The sequence below is a fragment of the Ambystoma mexicanum genome, chromosome 6q, assembly GCF_040938575.1.
Source record: "Ambystoma mexicanum isolate Mex_15411 chromosome 6q, UKY_AmexF1_1, whole genome shotgun sequence".
Taxonomy (NCBI): Eukaryota; Metazoa; Chordata; class Amphibia; order Caudata; family Ambystomatidae; genus Ambystoma; species Ambystoma mexicanum.
Window position 1 is genome coordinate 1,032,199,949 of NC_090937.1, and position 14,805 is coordinate 1,032,214,753.

At 46.4% G+C, this 14,805-nt stretch overlaps 1 protein-coding gene across 1 annotated transcript in view; it reads left to right on the plus strand.

The window, feature by feature from the left end:
- ASAH1 (N-acylsphingosine amidohydrolase 1) overlaps nucleotides 1–14,805 on the plus strand; it is a 521,915-nt gene that overhangs the window by 277,306 nt on the left and 229,804 nt on the right. The gene's annotated exons all lie outside the window — the stretch shown is intronic.

The following is a 14,805-nucleotide window of genomic DNA, read 5'->3' on the forward strand; positions in this document are numbered from 1 at the left end:
GTCTTTTTACTATGTCTGCTTAATGTAATGGTTTTCAAGCCTTAACTCGAACTTTATTTCAGATTTCAAATGTATTCACTACATGTATTGGTATTATTTAAGTACTCTTTGTCATAATACACCACATTCTGAGATGTGGCATAATCTCAGAACTTCTTGCAATTTGAGAGTACTTAAATACATGGTGAAAGGAAGTCTTGTTTACTATGTCTGTGCTTAATATAATACATTGGCAAATGCTGGTACCTGGGGCAAAGCCATCATCAGTGTGGTGTTGCATTTCCAATCCTGGTATTACCTTTTTTTGTCTTGATTGCATATCTACAAAACATTCCGACTAACTGCCAGTCACTTATTTGTTTTTCTGAAAGCAGTCAGCATGTTTATTCACGTGCATAGTTACATTTGCCCTCGTTTTTTTATGCTGACATACCCCCGATGGAAGACCTTGCGCCCTATCAATGACCAGTAACTATAAATGGCTCGTAATTTAGAAAGAACAATATTAATGAATGTAATTATTTGGCTCCTACTAGTGTAATGTCCGCATTGATTGTTGAAGGAGCAAGGAGAATGTTGGCCGTTATGTGTTGAATATTTTAACAATAATATCTCGGAGGATTTTGCTCAACAGAATGGTAGCTGTGACATCCATTCACTGACCTCGGGCAACATGCGGCTCTGTACAGGAGTGCAAGATACCAGAAAGGTGGAGCAGATTAAGGACATTGCTGAAAGGGCCTTGTGCACCATGAAGGCAGACAGTCTCCGAGAGCTCTACGTGGCAGAATTACTAGCTGCGCTCTGACAGGACGGTACCATGAGCAGCACAATGATTCTTCCAAAGAACCTGGAAAGAGGACGACTATCCATGAACTGAAGATGCTTCGCTTGCTTGACCGCTTCTGCTACACCCTCCTCATCTACAGGTCCGGCAAAGCTTGACACCCTGTGATTCAAGCAAAACGAGCTAAATGTACACAATTCAAGTTGGTGGACCAAGACCTAGTCGCAGAGCTGGAAAGGCACTACCTGGAGGTTGTCAAAAGCAATTGGGGAAGCTTAGCCATGCAGGAAAGGAGAGAGGTAATCAGCTGGGAATTGGGGGGGAGGGGAGGGAAGAAATTGGAAAACAGCAAAGGCATACAACCTTAGGTGCGCACCACGGACAGATAATGATGCAAACGCCTCAATCTCCCAAAAGGTTCGATTGGTGTGTACGTGTTACGTTCTGAAATATTATCATGGCTGACTTCCATTTGGCCGGTGTACAACACGAGGATAAAGCTGCCTGCCTAGTCGGCTGCTCATCTCAGAATGGAAGTGAAGTGATTCCATATTTGAAAGAGTGAATAAACGCAGTATTGGCAGAAAGAGAGAAGCACTTGTGTTAAAGTTTGCTATCACACTAACTCTGCACTGAGATTTGGGATTCCCGGGAAAAAAAAAACAATACAAGTTGAGGTAACTGGAGAGGGGAATAGGAGTATTACACGGCACACGACAGCCAGGGAACTCCTTCCCCTACAAGGAATGTGGTGCACAAAAACAACGCTTTTTATTTTTAATATACTACAGATTCTTTTTGAGTAGGCCTCCAACCAGTCTCGCACCCAACCTTCACAAACACCCTGTTTCACAATGGACTAGGAACCAGGCCGGTGTGTATCAATAAGATATTTATTAATGTATTATTTAATGAAAAATGAAAATCGACCAACTGCAAAGCCATCAATGTTGTGGCAACACGAAATGCAATAATCTCTACAGGACCACCAGGTTAAGATATACTATTACAGTTAATTCTGTGTTTTTAAAATGGCAGAACAGAAAAAGAACAATTTACCACAAAGTGATAGCACCACCAGTTAAGCACTCCCTCCTGCAACAATGGAAAAATGGGTTTTCAATGATTCAATACTACTGCTATGGGACAGTACACAAGGGTACTTCGGGATGCTTACACTAAAGGCAAATCGGGCTTTGAAACAGACTAGCTAGCACACTTAGGAAATTCGATTTGAACACAGGCAGCACATGAGAAAGAAAATGCAATTCAGAATCCGTGATCAGGGTACAGAAGGGTAAGAGATATAAACTAGGAACAACCCTTTTTCAAAGGTTAAAAGATGTTTTTTAGAAAAACGAAAAGGCAAATCTCACTAATTTGTCTGGGGCTGTGAAGTGACGGTGTTAGGGAGAATTCTCTGTTTAGGCTAAATTTCCTAACCTAGTGAGTCCCCCAGCAGCTTTGCTGGATTTTTTGGGGTTTATTTTTTTCTCCTGCCAAGAGTGAGACTCTTTTACCCTCACTCTTGGACATTATTTGAGTGTGTTTCTTTGAATCTAGATGTGTTTGATGGGCTATGGGGTCTTTTACTACATAGGGCTTCATGTGTTTTTGTGATGTGTGTTACACAGCACCCTCAGTGCAGTGACACAGGGGTGTCATAGTGACCCCCCAGTATAGACTCCATACCCTGGGACTGACTACTGTCTCCCGGGGCATGTAAAGTCACCATTGACTTTACTACTCTTAAATTCTGAACAGAACCAGTACAAACCATCATTGTGTGCATACTGGCTGGGGCGATTTGATTGCCCCAGGGTCTGTTAGTCGAGGGGGCACGTGTCCATCCCCCCTGATAGAGTTTTGGCTGGTGGCTGTGGATACTACTTTTTATATTCAACCGCAAATATTTTCCTATGGGATTTGCCATTGTTTTAGGCTACTATCTTTATTTAATTATTTACGCTAGCCTCGAATGTACCGCCGGTTTATTTAATTAATATTAATTCTCCGGTTGGTATTTTTTGCCAAAACTTGATTCTGAAATGGCGTTTGTGTTCTCTTCTGTGACTCCAACCCAAGTCGAGCCCTTTGTTCCACTTTTTGGCAGGCTTCTCCACAGAAGGGGTACTTAGGAGGGGTGGAGGGGAATTTAGGCACCCTGGACTGAGTTGCCTAGGCAACTCAAGTCGCACTCCATCCTGATTGTCCCAAGTAGTGAGCCGGCCGGCTCACCACTTAGCATGTTTGAGTGACAGCTAGGCTGAGTGAATGGGGGTTTGCTGCATAAAAGCAGGGCTTTGGGGACTGGAACTTCAGAAGTAGCCACAGGACCTAAGAATCCGACGAGGGAGAAGCTGAGCTGACCTGCCACGACACCACCACCGGTGGAGCCCTGCTGGACCGTCTCACCACTTTTTCCCACCGACAGAGGAGATCTCCTGCCGGAGAGTCTTCTTCCTTTGATTGGTGGGGATAACCAGTTTCACCGTCTTTTCGCCTTCCCGACGTACCTTGTGGCCGCCTTGCCTGTGCCAAGCACCCCGGCAACCGGGATACCACGTTTTACCACGACAGCGAAACAAAGGTACCACCTTTAACCGGAAAACTCCACGGCTGGTTTCTTCCCTGGTAGTGCAACGACCTTCACCTTTCCTCCAAGTCGAGATCTTCTCTTCCCCGGACGACGACGCAACTTGCACCCACTACCAGGAACAACTGCCACTGCTGGAGGATCCTTCCCACTTAAGGTACCGTGTCCCGCCTGGCTTCCCTTGCTACCGACTGTACGGGCTAGATTTAGTCCCCGGCTTTCGTACCTGGGTTAGCCTGGGACACCCTGGCTAAACTTTCTTAAGCCCCTTTAAACTCTTTTTGAACCCTCTGCAAGACTTTCTAAGCCTAGTGTAACTGTGTGATCTTGGGCGCATTTGTGCTGTGCTCTCTCTAAGAGTGGGCCCAGCCTCACCAGTGACTTTTTCTCTTCTGCCTTGCTAACAGTGTTCCTGAATCTTAGAGTGGTGTACCTTTCCATATTCTGTCTTTTTCCCTCCCTTTCTCACAAACGTATTGGAGTGCCATCTAGTTAAGCGCTCACCTCCGTATGAAAATAAGTGGTGTTTTACAGTGACTTATCTGATAAGGAAAAAGGGGTGTATATATTATAATAGTAACTGTGTTTAGAATATTTTACAATAAGAGTGCTGGATTGTTTCAAACAGTGTGTTTTTAAAAAAAAATAATTATATACTTTGATACCAAAGCTCTGGTCAGTGTTTGCTTGTATTGTTGTATCTGAGTGCCTATTGTGTATACTTTGCATACTGCCTAACTCTTCTTGAGGGAAGTCTGACTGCTCAGCCACAGCTACCAGGTAAATCTGGGTGGTACAGACTGCTACCAAGTGGGTTTACTGCTAACACCTGTAGTCCTAAATCTTTTGCAGTGTTCCCTAAGGGAACTGCACAGGTTTCTGCCTAACAGAAAGGCAAGCTCTGAGCAATTAAAAATGATCGAAATGCAATTCAAAATCCGCACTCAGAATATAATAGAAGGGGGCTACTCTAGGAAAAACGCTTTTTAAAGGATGAAAAGATATTTTTAGAAAAAACGAAACATTAACTTTGCTGGAAATGACACACACGTTCAACAATGAGAAAGGCACAAAGGAAAATCGTTTTTTAGTTAAAATGACCGGGGCAGCTAACAGGTAGGCTTTGGGCAAAGGGATTACTCACAATGGGAACAACGGTTTGGGTTTAATAGGACAGATGCAAATAGAAATGACACTGGCAAATGGAAATTCGCTTAGCAGGGCATAATTTAGACACGGTACAAATTTGTTTTTCTGCTCACAAGGGTATTAATTCTCCTGGGCAACACTTTAATGACTATAACAATTAAATAAAAACACTAGACAAGGATGGTTGGTTTCGAATTTCAACAATCCCAATCCGTGAAATTCAATGGGGGAATTAATTGATGTACTTACAAAAATACTACACATTTAATGCATGTTTTTTTCAAAGGAGATATGCTAACATACACAGGCAAATGAGAGATTATTCTATGGGAGATGACTGAGCTACACAGGCAATTGGGGTTTTCAATGGGGAACTATTGGATGTACTGCTGCAAAAGTAAGGGCTTGGGCAATTTAGGGCTGGGGTTATTGCTGTTTACATAGCAAGCCTTTAAGTTTCAGGAAATCCAGCTGGATCTCAGGAAACCCTGGAAAGAAAGGGCAAGGGTCTGGTCACTGCATTCTCAAAGATGGTAAGTTTCAGCAGCCTTCTCTCTGTCCTGCTTTTTCTGTCTTCCCCGGTTTGTGTGTCCTGAGTCCCTAGTACAGTCCCCCTTATATAGCAGAAATGACATCACTAATTTTACTCTCTAGGGCAGCGGTATTCAAACTGTGGGGCGTGACCCCTCAGGGGTCCGCGGGTGCATCCCTGGGGGGCCCTGAGAGCTCAGCATTAAAAAAAAAAAAAAAAAATCTCCCAATCTAAAAAAAAAAATTAAAAAAAATTAAATGGGCAGGGGTGGCTCACATGGTTGGGCTGAAGCATGAAACTGTCTCGGGCAACAATGAAAGTGTGGCCCGCAGTTGTAAATGCATATTCATTCCTTTAGGCTACCTGCACCGTTGCTACCGTACCGCCATAGTAAGAGTTTTGCTTGCGGTTGCCTGACAGCCTGCCTGGTCTGACCTGGTAGGCCATGCGGCACCCGCAAGCACAGCTCTTCGGATGCACCAGCACCATTATTAACGGTGCCGGTGCATCCGAGCCATTCCCATTGAGCCCGATGGGGCTCAAATGGGAATGGGGATCTACCGCTACCGAAACCCGCGAAAGGGCAATTATCAGGTCTGCCTAATTCAGCATCAACCGGTAATTGCCCATATGCAGGTGCCGGATCCAGATGCAACTGCGGCAGCAGCCGTGCCAGTTTTACCAGCACAGCTACCGCCAGGGTTGTAATGAGGCCCACTGTTTCAATAGTACCCAAGGGGGTGCTTTGTGTTAAAATGTAAGTACATTGTGATATATTCAGCAACAATGGTCAAAATTACTAACTGCATAGTTAAGTAACTCATCAAACTAGTCCACATTGGCCAACATGGTGGCACATTTTGACTGGCCCACACCAGCATTTTACATATTTGGTACAGGCATTGCCCTATAGGCCAGTCCGAGCCTGGCGGCTCATCCATAATGGCGAGGGGGCGCCCACCCAGTGGCCCCTCACCCATTATGGAGGAGCTAAGGAGCCAGCCCAGTGAAACAGTGAGCACTCCCTCAGCTGCTTTTTCCAGCTGATGGAGTTCTCCTGGGCTGGCTGAACTGTCAAAGGGAATTACTGTTCCCCTTTGACAGTTCAGTTTAGTTCCCCAGCCGCACATGCTCACTGAGCCATGCAAGTGCTGGGGCATTTTGCTTGACCAGCATTGAATAGCTCATTGGAAATGCTGGCTGGGGGTACTGCATGTCTGTATGTCCGAGGGGGAGCTCCTGCGCCTTCTCGCACATACGGACAGAGCAGTCTGGAGCAGGGCGTTTCAGCACCCACACGCAGGCCAATGCAGAAGGTACATTCATGTTCACTGTTTAAACATGTGTATGGATGCGTGTATGCTTATGTTATGAGTGAGTGTATGGGATGGATGCTCGTGCGAATGATAGAATGATTGCTGTATGAATGTGCAGCGCCGTGCATACACACATAATCATGTTGATTGTGTTAGGCCCAGTGGAGCCTAGGGATGTTATCTTTTTACTGGACATCAATCATAGATGTCCAGTGGTTCGGGCTCCTTCACTAAGCTCGGTCGCTATGGCATTTTTAGGGGGAAATAATTATGCCCCTCCACTTAAAAAAATCACCAGCCACCACTGGCCCTCAGACTGGGTTGGGAACGGGATGGGGGAACCCAGGGACTATGGTGGGAGCACAATGGGCGGGAACCATGGGATAGTGGTGGGAGCAGAGTGGGGAGAGCCCAGGGTGTGTGATGGGGTGGGGAGAGACCAGGGACTGGGTAGGAGTGGGATGAGGGAGCCCAGCGAGTGTGATGGGAGCAGGTGACGGCGCGCAATATATACTGTCCATTTGGCATTTCTGGGGGGTCCCGACCTGCCCAAATTTTGCTCAGGAGGGCCCTGGCCAAAAAAGTTTGAAGACCTCTGCTCTAGGGGAAGTACGCTTCAATAATCTTTGCCACCAGGATTGGACAGTTTCTCTCTTGATCTCTGCCCCCAGTCAGGATTGGTTTAGGGATTTTGGAGTACCATCTGTCTTTTCCCCTTCAACATTTGGCAAAAATGAGTTATGTATCATAATTTAAGAATTGTACTAGCCACTACCCTATAAAACATGTATTCGGTTTTAGCTGATCATGGGGAATTAGATAAGCCAACCGCCAAATCCGTAGGATGTAGTATGGCCATGTGTCACATTTTTGTTTTCATAAAATGTACAACAGTTCTGCATATGTAAGTCATCAAGCATATTCCCAATTTAATTTTCCATCTTTTCACCCACTTTTACATTTGTCACATGTCCAGATGAGCCAGGAACCTAGGAACCTAGCCATTACAGTTCCCAGAGTCCCAGGTAAATGCAATTTATATCCTCAAAACCGCCTGGAAATTACATGAACAATGGCATAAAATTTAGATCATCCTCAGTCTGATGGCTGCGCAAAATGCCTAAATCAAAAACAGTCTTTTACCATTAATTGTGAGTGTTCCTGTTCATCAAAGGTCTTAGCCTGTGACCAGAGTTTTTTTTAATGTCTCTTTGAAGTTTTTAATTTTTTTTAACATTTATTGTGCAATTAGTTTCATCCATTTAAGACTTTGTGCATTTTAAAATGTGTGCTTAATTACATTACAATTAATTTCATCTCCTAAAAAACTTTATTAAAATTCTCAACAACATATACAGTCTGCATCATCAATACATCTCAATATTTCCTTTTCCTTACATAATAATCATAAAAAGAAACAGTATTGCGATTTGCCGGCCTTTATCATACTTCCATTCCACCAACAACTAGAGCCCCTTCTTCTGAATCTCTTTCCAAATGTCAAATGCCGTTGTACATGCCGCTACTGATGTTGCCCAATGTATAAATGACCAAAATTGGTCCCCTGAGCCGACATTTTTTAGCCGATATCGTGACTGGTTGAGCTGAAGAGCGTCAGAGGAGCGTAATGGGGTTATGGGTATTTGTCCATAATGGTGTCACGCCATGTTGGGTATACAGCTAGTACTTTGACTATGTTCAACATTTTCCTTATCCCTGAGGGGAGTCGAAATGGTTATTTTGTTTCATTTTGTTTTAAAATGACTTCCCACTTTAATGGGCCGAGCGAGTCTTTGTTAGGTTTCACAGCAAAGTGGCAGACCATAGCATCACAACTAGTACTATAAGCCAAAACCAAAGGGGCTTCCCCTGTCATCGTTAGTTTTTAGAGTTCGCCAGTATAGTAAACAGACGTATTATGCATTTTAATGATCCAAACACAATCAAAATGGGTGCATATGATGCACAGCAGGGGGATTGACGCCCCCTTAATTAAGCATAACCATGTGTTATGCAGTGACATTCGTTTTCTGTGGCACATTAAATCGGGCTTAATGATGTTCTCCACCAACACAGGTCTTTTGGTCGAAACCTTTACGACTTTGGGTGTTAACTTTTAGGGTGCGTTCTTTTTGGGTGCTGATGCCCCACCTAACCTTTTTTTCAGGTTTCGTTGTTTACGCAACTGGAGTACATTTCCGTCTGAGGAATTATTTATCGGGGTCATGCAGTACTTAAGTACTTTTGAAACACTGATTAATGCTTTCAGGTAACATGGTGGCCATACAAACCTCAGGCGCAACATTGCCTCAAAGAACAACATGTTGAACACAACAAGTGGATTGGGGTTGTGGGATCAAATAAAGGTAGTTTGCGCCATTGACGAATGTTCCAAGAATAACCTCCATATTAGGCAACTACCACAACCTTTGAACAATATTTACTGGAGATTTTTCATCTGCTGTGAAACTATAGCCAGTAATAAAAAATCACGAACCCTGAAGAAGCGACCAGGCAGAAGAAACCGGTTGGGGTCTGAGTCTGGAGCAAAATTCCCGATCTCTTTGGATTGAACACAAATAATTGTCCCAAGCACAGCAACCCGTTTTATGGCTTCTTGGAGAAGAGCGGCAACAGGTTTTGCAGCTTTTTGGGGTTAAGCGCCAAATCTGTCAATCAACCTCTATACTAGGTACCTCCTACAGATTTCCAGAATCAAATCGGATGGTTTAAGAAGCCTCCAACAAAATAGAACTATTTGAAAACCTGACAACTAATGTGGTATTGTGCCGAAGCAGGGTATTATCATTGAGTGAATAGCCCCATGGTAAAACGCAAGCACTCTTTGAACCAAACTTTCATTGCCATCTATACATAGTGGTTAGGAAATAACCTTCGCAGCATCTGCATGATTATCTCTGCTCACATTAAATTGCAATTTGGTGACCTGCAGGACTCCACTTTTGCATACTTTAGCACAGTGATGACCTTTTCATGCCATTCGGGTTAGCTCTTCTGCAATTACATTTCGATGTCACAGACCGGTTGTTAGGCAAGATTGAATGCAGTACCCTTTGGGTGCACTAAAACAACCCTGACCGCCTGGCAATGGGAACCCAACTTTTGGTATAAGTCTGTACTACTCAGGTTGGTAGCGTGTTGAGCAGCCAGGCGTATCTCAAGAGGGGTCAATGTGAGCTGTAGGAGAGTTACACAGAGATTCACAGTGACAAGTATTCAAAAAAACTCTTACACACAAGGTTTCTTGATTTAGACAATTAATTTATTAGAGTAAGCCTTCTTCAGAAGGGGCACTATAACAGTAACACTCAAATACACCTCAAAAATATACACTCTTAAGATTTCTAAATCAGCAAGTACCCATTTGAGATGACCCACAGACACTACCTACACCCTCAGGTGACTTCAATAGTTAGGGTGCTGGGGACATTAATGTATCTCTGTTGCATTTAGAATCAGATTTAGGTATATGTCAAAGGAAAAAGGTTATAGAACAACACACGAGATTACAAACATATTCTGAAGAAGGTAAGTACTTTTGGTAACCCCCAATGCAAAGTTAGTTAACCCCTTCCTGGAAGGAAGACACAACACCTAAGCAGAGGGGAGAAGAGTCATTCAGGGAGCCAGGCCAGCCAATGTTAAGTTGGCAAAAGTCAAGGTGAACTGAAGCACTTCTTGCATATAAGTAAAAGTCTTGCACAATGTTTCGGAAGTCTTTGTAGAATAAGAAGAAATTCAAAGTAGGGCCACAAGCTGATTAGGCTTGTGAGGTAAAGAAACTCTACAGAGGCAACTGAGACAAGTCACCAACGAGGACAAGCAAGGTGGCACAACAAGAGGTAAGTTATCTCACACTTTACAGTACCTTTAGGTTGAAGAAAAGTGCAGCAGATGACTTCTGTTCCTGTGCAGCTATGCAAATCCTGGTGTTCCTAGTCCTCAGTCTTGGGGACAAGCGGGAGGACTTCTGGGGACTCCTGCACTGCAATGGTACGGTCACTGCTCGCAACCTGCAATCTTCGAACAAGTGGCACTTTGGTTTTTTAGCTCCTCACGTCTACCGCAAATAGCAACACTGAGGTTCCTGGCTGTCGAGATGGGCTTTCCTTGCATCTGGGGTCCCGCACTCTGTTGAGGGGGCTCAGGCTCGGTCAGTCCTGCTTCCTGGGAGTCCAGAGGGTCTTCCGGGAGCTCTTGGCCAACTTAAAAGCAACGCACACAATCTGGTGTTACTCTCCCTGGCTATTCGGTTCCAGCAACGACCGCAGTGGAATTTCAACCAGCTCCGAGAGAATGTCCAGGTGGCTTACTTTGAAGTGGATTGGTCCCACCGACTCAAAGAGAGAAGTCGTCCTTGCAGGGGCTTCTCTGTCGATACGAATTTGGAGTTTCAGCACAGCAGCAGTGCTTCACCGGGCAAACCAACGGTCCAGGAGTTGCAGCAGGCGTCTTCTTCAAATTCTTCTTCGGACTCCTTTGTCCAGTGGTCGACTCTGCCTTCCAAGCCAAAAAAGCCTCCCCTTTTATGCAGGTTTCTCCCATTCATTCCAGTCTAGCTATCAGTCATCCAGCAGGGTGGCAGACCTTGCTGGACAGCCAGCCGGCCAATCACTTAAGGGTGCATTCCTGTCTCATAGGAGACGAAGCACAGGGAGTTGCGGGCACCTCCCTTGCTTCCTGCCCCCGCCAGACACCCTGGAGCCAGAGGCGGGATTCAGTCATGAATCCTGCCAAAGGCAAACCGAACAAAGGGACCAAACCTGGTTTGGCGCAGAGTAAATCTCAAGAAGGACCTTTCCACAAAGAAATGGTGAAAAAAGACGACCGGGACATTTTGACAAAAATGGCACCCATGGGTGCTTTACTGCATGCTGCGAACGCAGCCCGCTGTAAATGCACACCACGGTAGTTGAAAGTTACCCACTGCCACCAGCCATTCGTTGAGGAAAGGGTAACATAAAATTGTTACATGAGAAGCCAGACAAAGGGGATACTAAGTAACCCCTCCAGCACTCTGTTGTAAGATAGTGTGTGCTGGGTCTAGAAAGGTGCAAATGTAAGTAAAGTCAATTTCACTTCACTGCTCTTGGAAGCAGTAGTTTAGCAAAGAGAAGGTATTTAAACCTGTGGGAAATCTGAAACACTTCCCTGTGCCACTGCACTGAAGGTGCTGTGTGACACAATGTAAAAGATGATGCCTATGGGTCTGTCACTCCATAGCCAAAGGAAATCACATTAAAATACATGAGAGAGTGGGAAAAAGGTTCTCACTCTCTCCAGGTTAATAATTCAAGTCCTGGGGGGGGCGCTGTTGCGCGCAACGAACATGGCTGCCTGAGAGGAGAGCTCCGGCTCAAACATAAATCCTGCTCCTAATAAATCCTTTCAGCGCCGCTCCAAATGCTAAAAAAATGGAAGAATTATGAGGCGGAAGATCTCCTGAGCAAACCCCCGAAGAATCGAGTGAATACGTGAAGGGAAAGTCACAGTATCCGGCTGGAAACATTTTGGCAGACAGTAGAGGATGACGCGGCCGCCCGCCGGCTCCATAGAACATCTACTGTGTGCCGGAGGTGCGCTGGGAAGAGCGGGCCACAGTGGGGGAGGGGCGTAGCGGTGACTCTCGCACCGCATCGCTCGAGAAGCGAAGGGAAGTGCAGCCGTTCCCGGCCTGGGACGCGGAGAAGCCGCTGGTGGAGAGTGCAGAGAACCGAAGCTGCCTGAACACAAGGAGAGGAAGGCGGAATACACGCGCGCCGCCGCCGGTGGGCTAGCCCCTTCTTCCCCTGAGCTGGCGACCTGAGGAGGGCACGGAGGAACAACGTGAAGACACGCGGGGGGTCGTGTCACACCCCTCACACCAAGTAAGTGAAGCGGGGTGGGGAAGCCCTCCCCACGACGACAAACACCAGTGCCACGCTATACCCACGGGGTGAGACCACGGGGAGGCTCAGTGACATATACCATGTACTGTTGCTGGTACAAAATTGAATGATTGCAGTGCCCTGTGTGCACAACGCACGAAACGCGGCGGGGATCACTGGGGGTTTCCCCCGAGTGGTTGCTGTGGTTTGGGGCTGTCACGGCTGGGAGGACATCCCCCCCCCGGCACCTGGTGGTGCTCGCCGATCAAGGTAACAATATACCCTACGTAGAGTGGCTACCAGTGCACTACTAACGTCCCGGAACACAGGGGGCAGAATTAGGCAGTTCCCACAGAGCAGAACCCCATCAATCCCAGAGTGGTGCAAGGGGCACCCCGCTGAGAGCCGCATAGGGGCATTCTTTTTTATCAAACTTTCGGGGTCCACCCGGCAAAGATCCTGGCCCCGTAGACGGCACAAATAAATACGAAGGCACCCTGTGGAAAGAGGGTGTGAAGAAGGCCCACCGCTTCCACTCTATCCGCCTTTTTTCTCTTCTCTGAACAATTACACGGCAGTCTACAATATGTGGGAGGACACAGTCCAATCTAAGGCTGCACACCGCAACACATGGGACGCACCGAGAGGAAAGGCACAGGAGGGAAAAAGACCGGCCCGATGGACTCCTTTGCCAGCTCCCAGCCACACAGGGCAGCTGATGGGGTCCCACAGGAACACGACAAACAAGGGGAAGATCCTTTGGACCGCCTAGCAGCACTAGTCCAAAATGGATTCATGGCAGTCAATGTCAAACCGGACGACATAGTTGCAACGATTGGATCCCTGAAAGCACAAGTGGAGAAGGAGAGCACGCGTACCACAGAAGCGAAGAGCAGGATAAGCACAAATGAAGACACAATTTTACAGCATGGCCGCAACATAGCCCACCCCCAGACAGAGCTACGAAAAACTCAAAACAAGTGCAAACATTTAGAATCCAGATCTCGAAGGAATAATATCCGGATTGTTGGAATTGCAGAAACCTTTGGTAAGGGAGACATAGAGAGACAAGTGGAAAACCTGTTGAGAGAGATCCTGGGAGCAGAATCTTTCTCCGAACATTTCCTCGTGGAAAGGGCCCATCACACTCTGGCACCATTACCGAAACCTGGGGCACCTCCCTGCACCATAATAGCACGTCTCCTTAACTACAGGGACAGGGATTCGATACTCAGACTGTCCAGAGAGAAAGGCACTCTACATTTTGAACACAACAGAATACACATATATCCAGATTTCCCTGCTGGTATACAGGCACAGAGGCGATCCTATGAACTGGTGAAAAAACAGCTGCGGATATGCAATGTACCATATGCCCTCATCTTCCCAGCGAAAATGAGAATCCAACATGGTGGAAGAGCTCACTTTTTCGAAAACCCCACAGAAGCCATGACATATGTAGAGGCCTCTATCCCGCTACCTCCCAGAGCCCGGGTAATCGATCAGAACGCCAGACCACAACCCGGAGATGAGATACGAGACCCAGCTGACTGACCAGAGCAATCATCTGCTCCCGTCACAAGGGATAGACCCAAAAATAAAGGGAAGGCCAGTTGCTTGCTGCCCAAAGGAAGAAAAAATCTGTAATAGGGACGGACTGAATGAAGACTTAGGATCAACCGAGCCGAGAGCCTCCGTCTGGGCAAGCCAGGTGAATGCAACGGGCGACCCTCTGGAAAGCTGCACCAGTTTAAGTGAATGGAAATTACAGGTCAGCATCGTCAAGTTGGGGGAGATGATGTGGGTGGGGGACCAAAGTATCACAGGATGTTCGGCTCCGTTGAGCAATGCGGGAAGGGGCGGGGGGGTTGAGGGTTAGGGACTCAGTTGGAGGAGTCCTACAAGTTAAAAATCGTGGTGACATTGCAGCATGTGGAACTCTCCTGAGTAACAGCAAGTCAAGAGATGCAACAAGGGTATACAGATATGGCTAATCCTGTTATGACGGCCCGAGGGCTGAGACTAACACTTCTTACATGGAACGTCCGTGGGCTGAACAACCGAGCCAAGTTGAACAAGGTGGCGGCCTATGTCACTCGACACCATCCCCAGATAATCATGTTACAAGAAACTCATGCGCTCCAGAAAGTCAACACTGAGCTCTTGAAGGGGTGGGGTCAGCATAGATATTACACCGAATACTCTTCACAGGCAAGAGGAGTACTTGTCCTGATCCACCCCTCCGTTGGGTTCCAATTTGGGAAAAGTAAAATAGACCCCCCTGGGTCACTATGTAATAGTGTGGGGCAGCATCGCTGGGGAAGAACTGATATTAATAAACACGTTTGGTCCGAACGTGGACGACAAATGTAATGCAATAGATTGGCTTCTCTGGAAGCGAGCAAATATTGTGGGGGGGGGGAATTTCAACACTATCTTAAACACTACCCTAGACCGCTCCACCTCCAAACGCAGGAACCCCACAAAAACAGCTGGTATTTTGCAACAAATCATGTCGCAACTAACACTAGTAGATG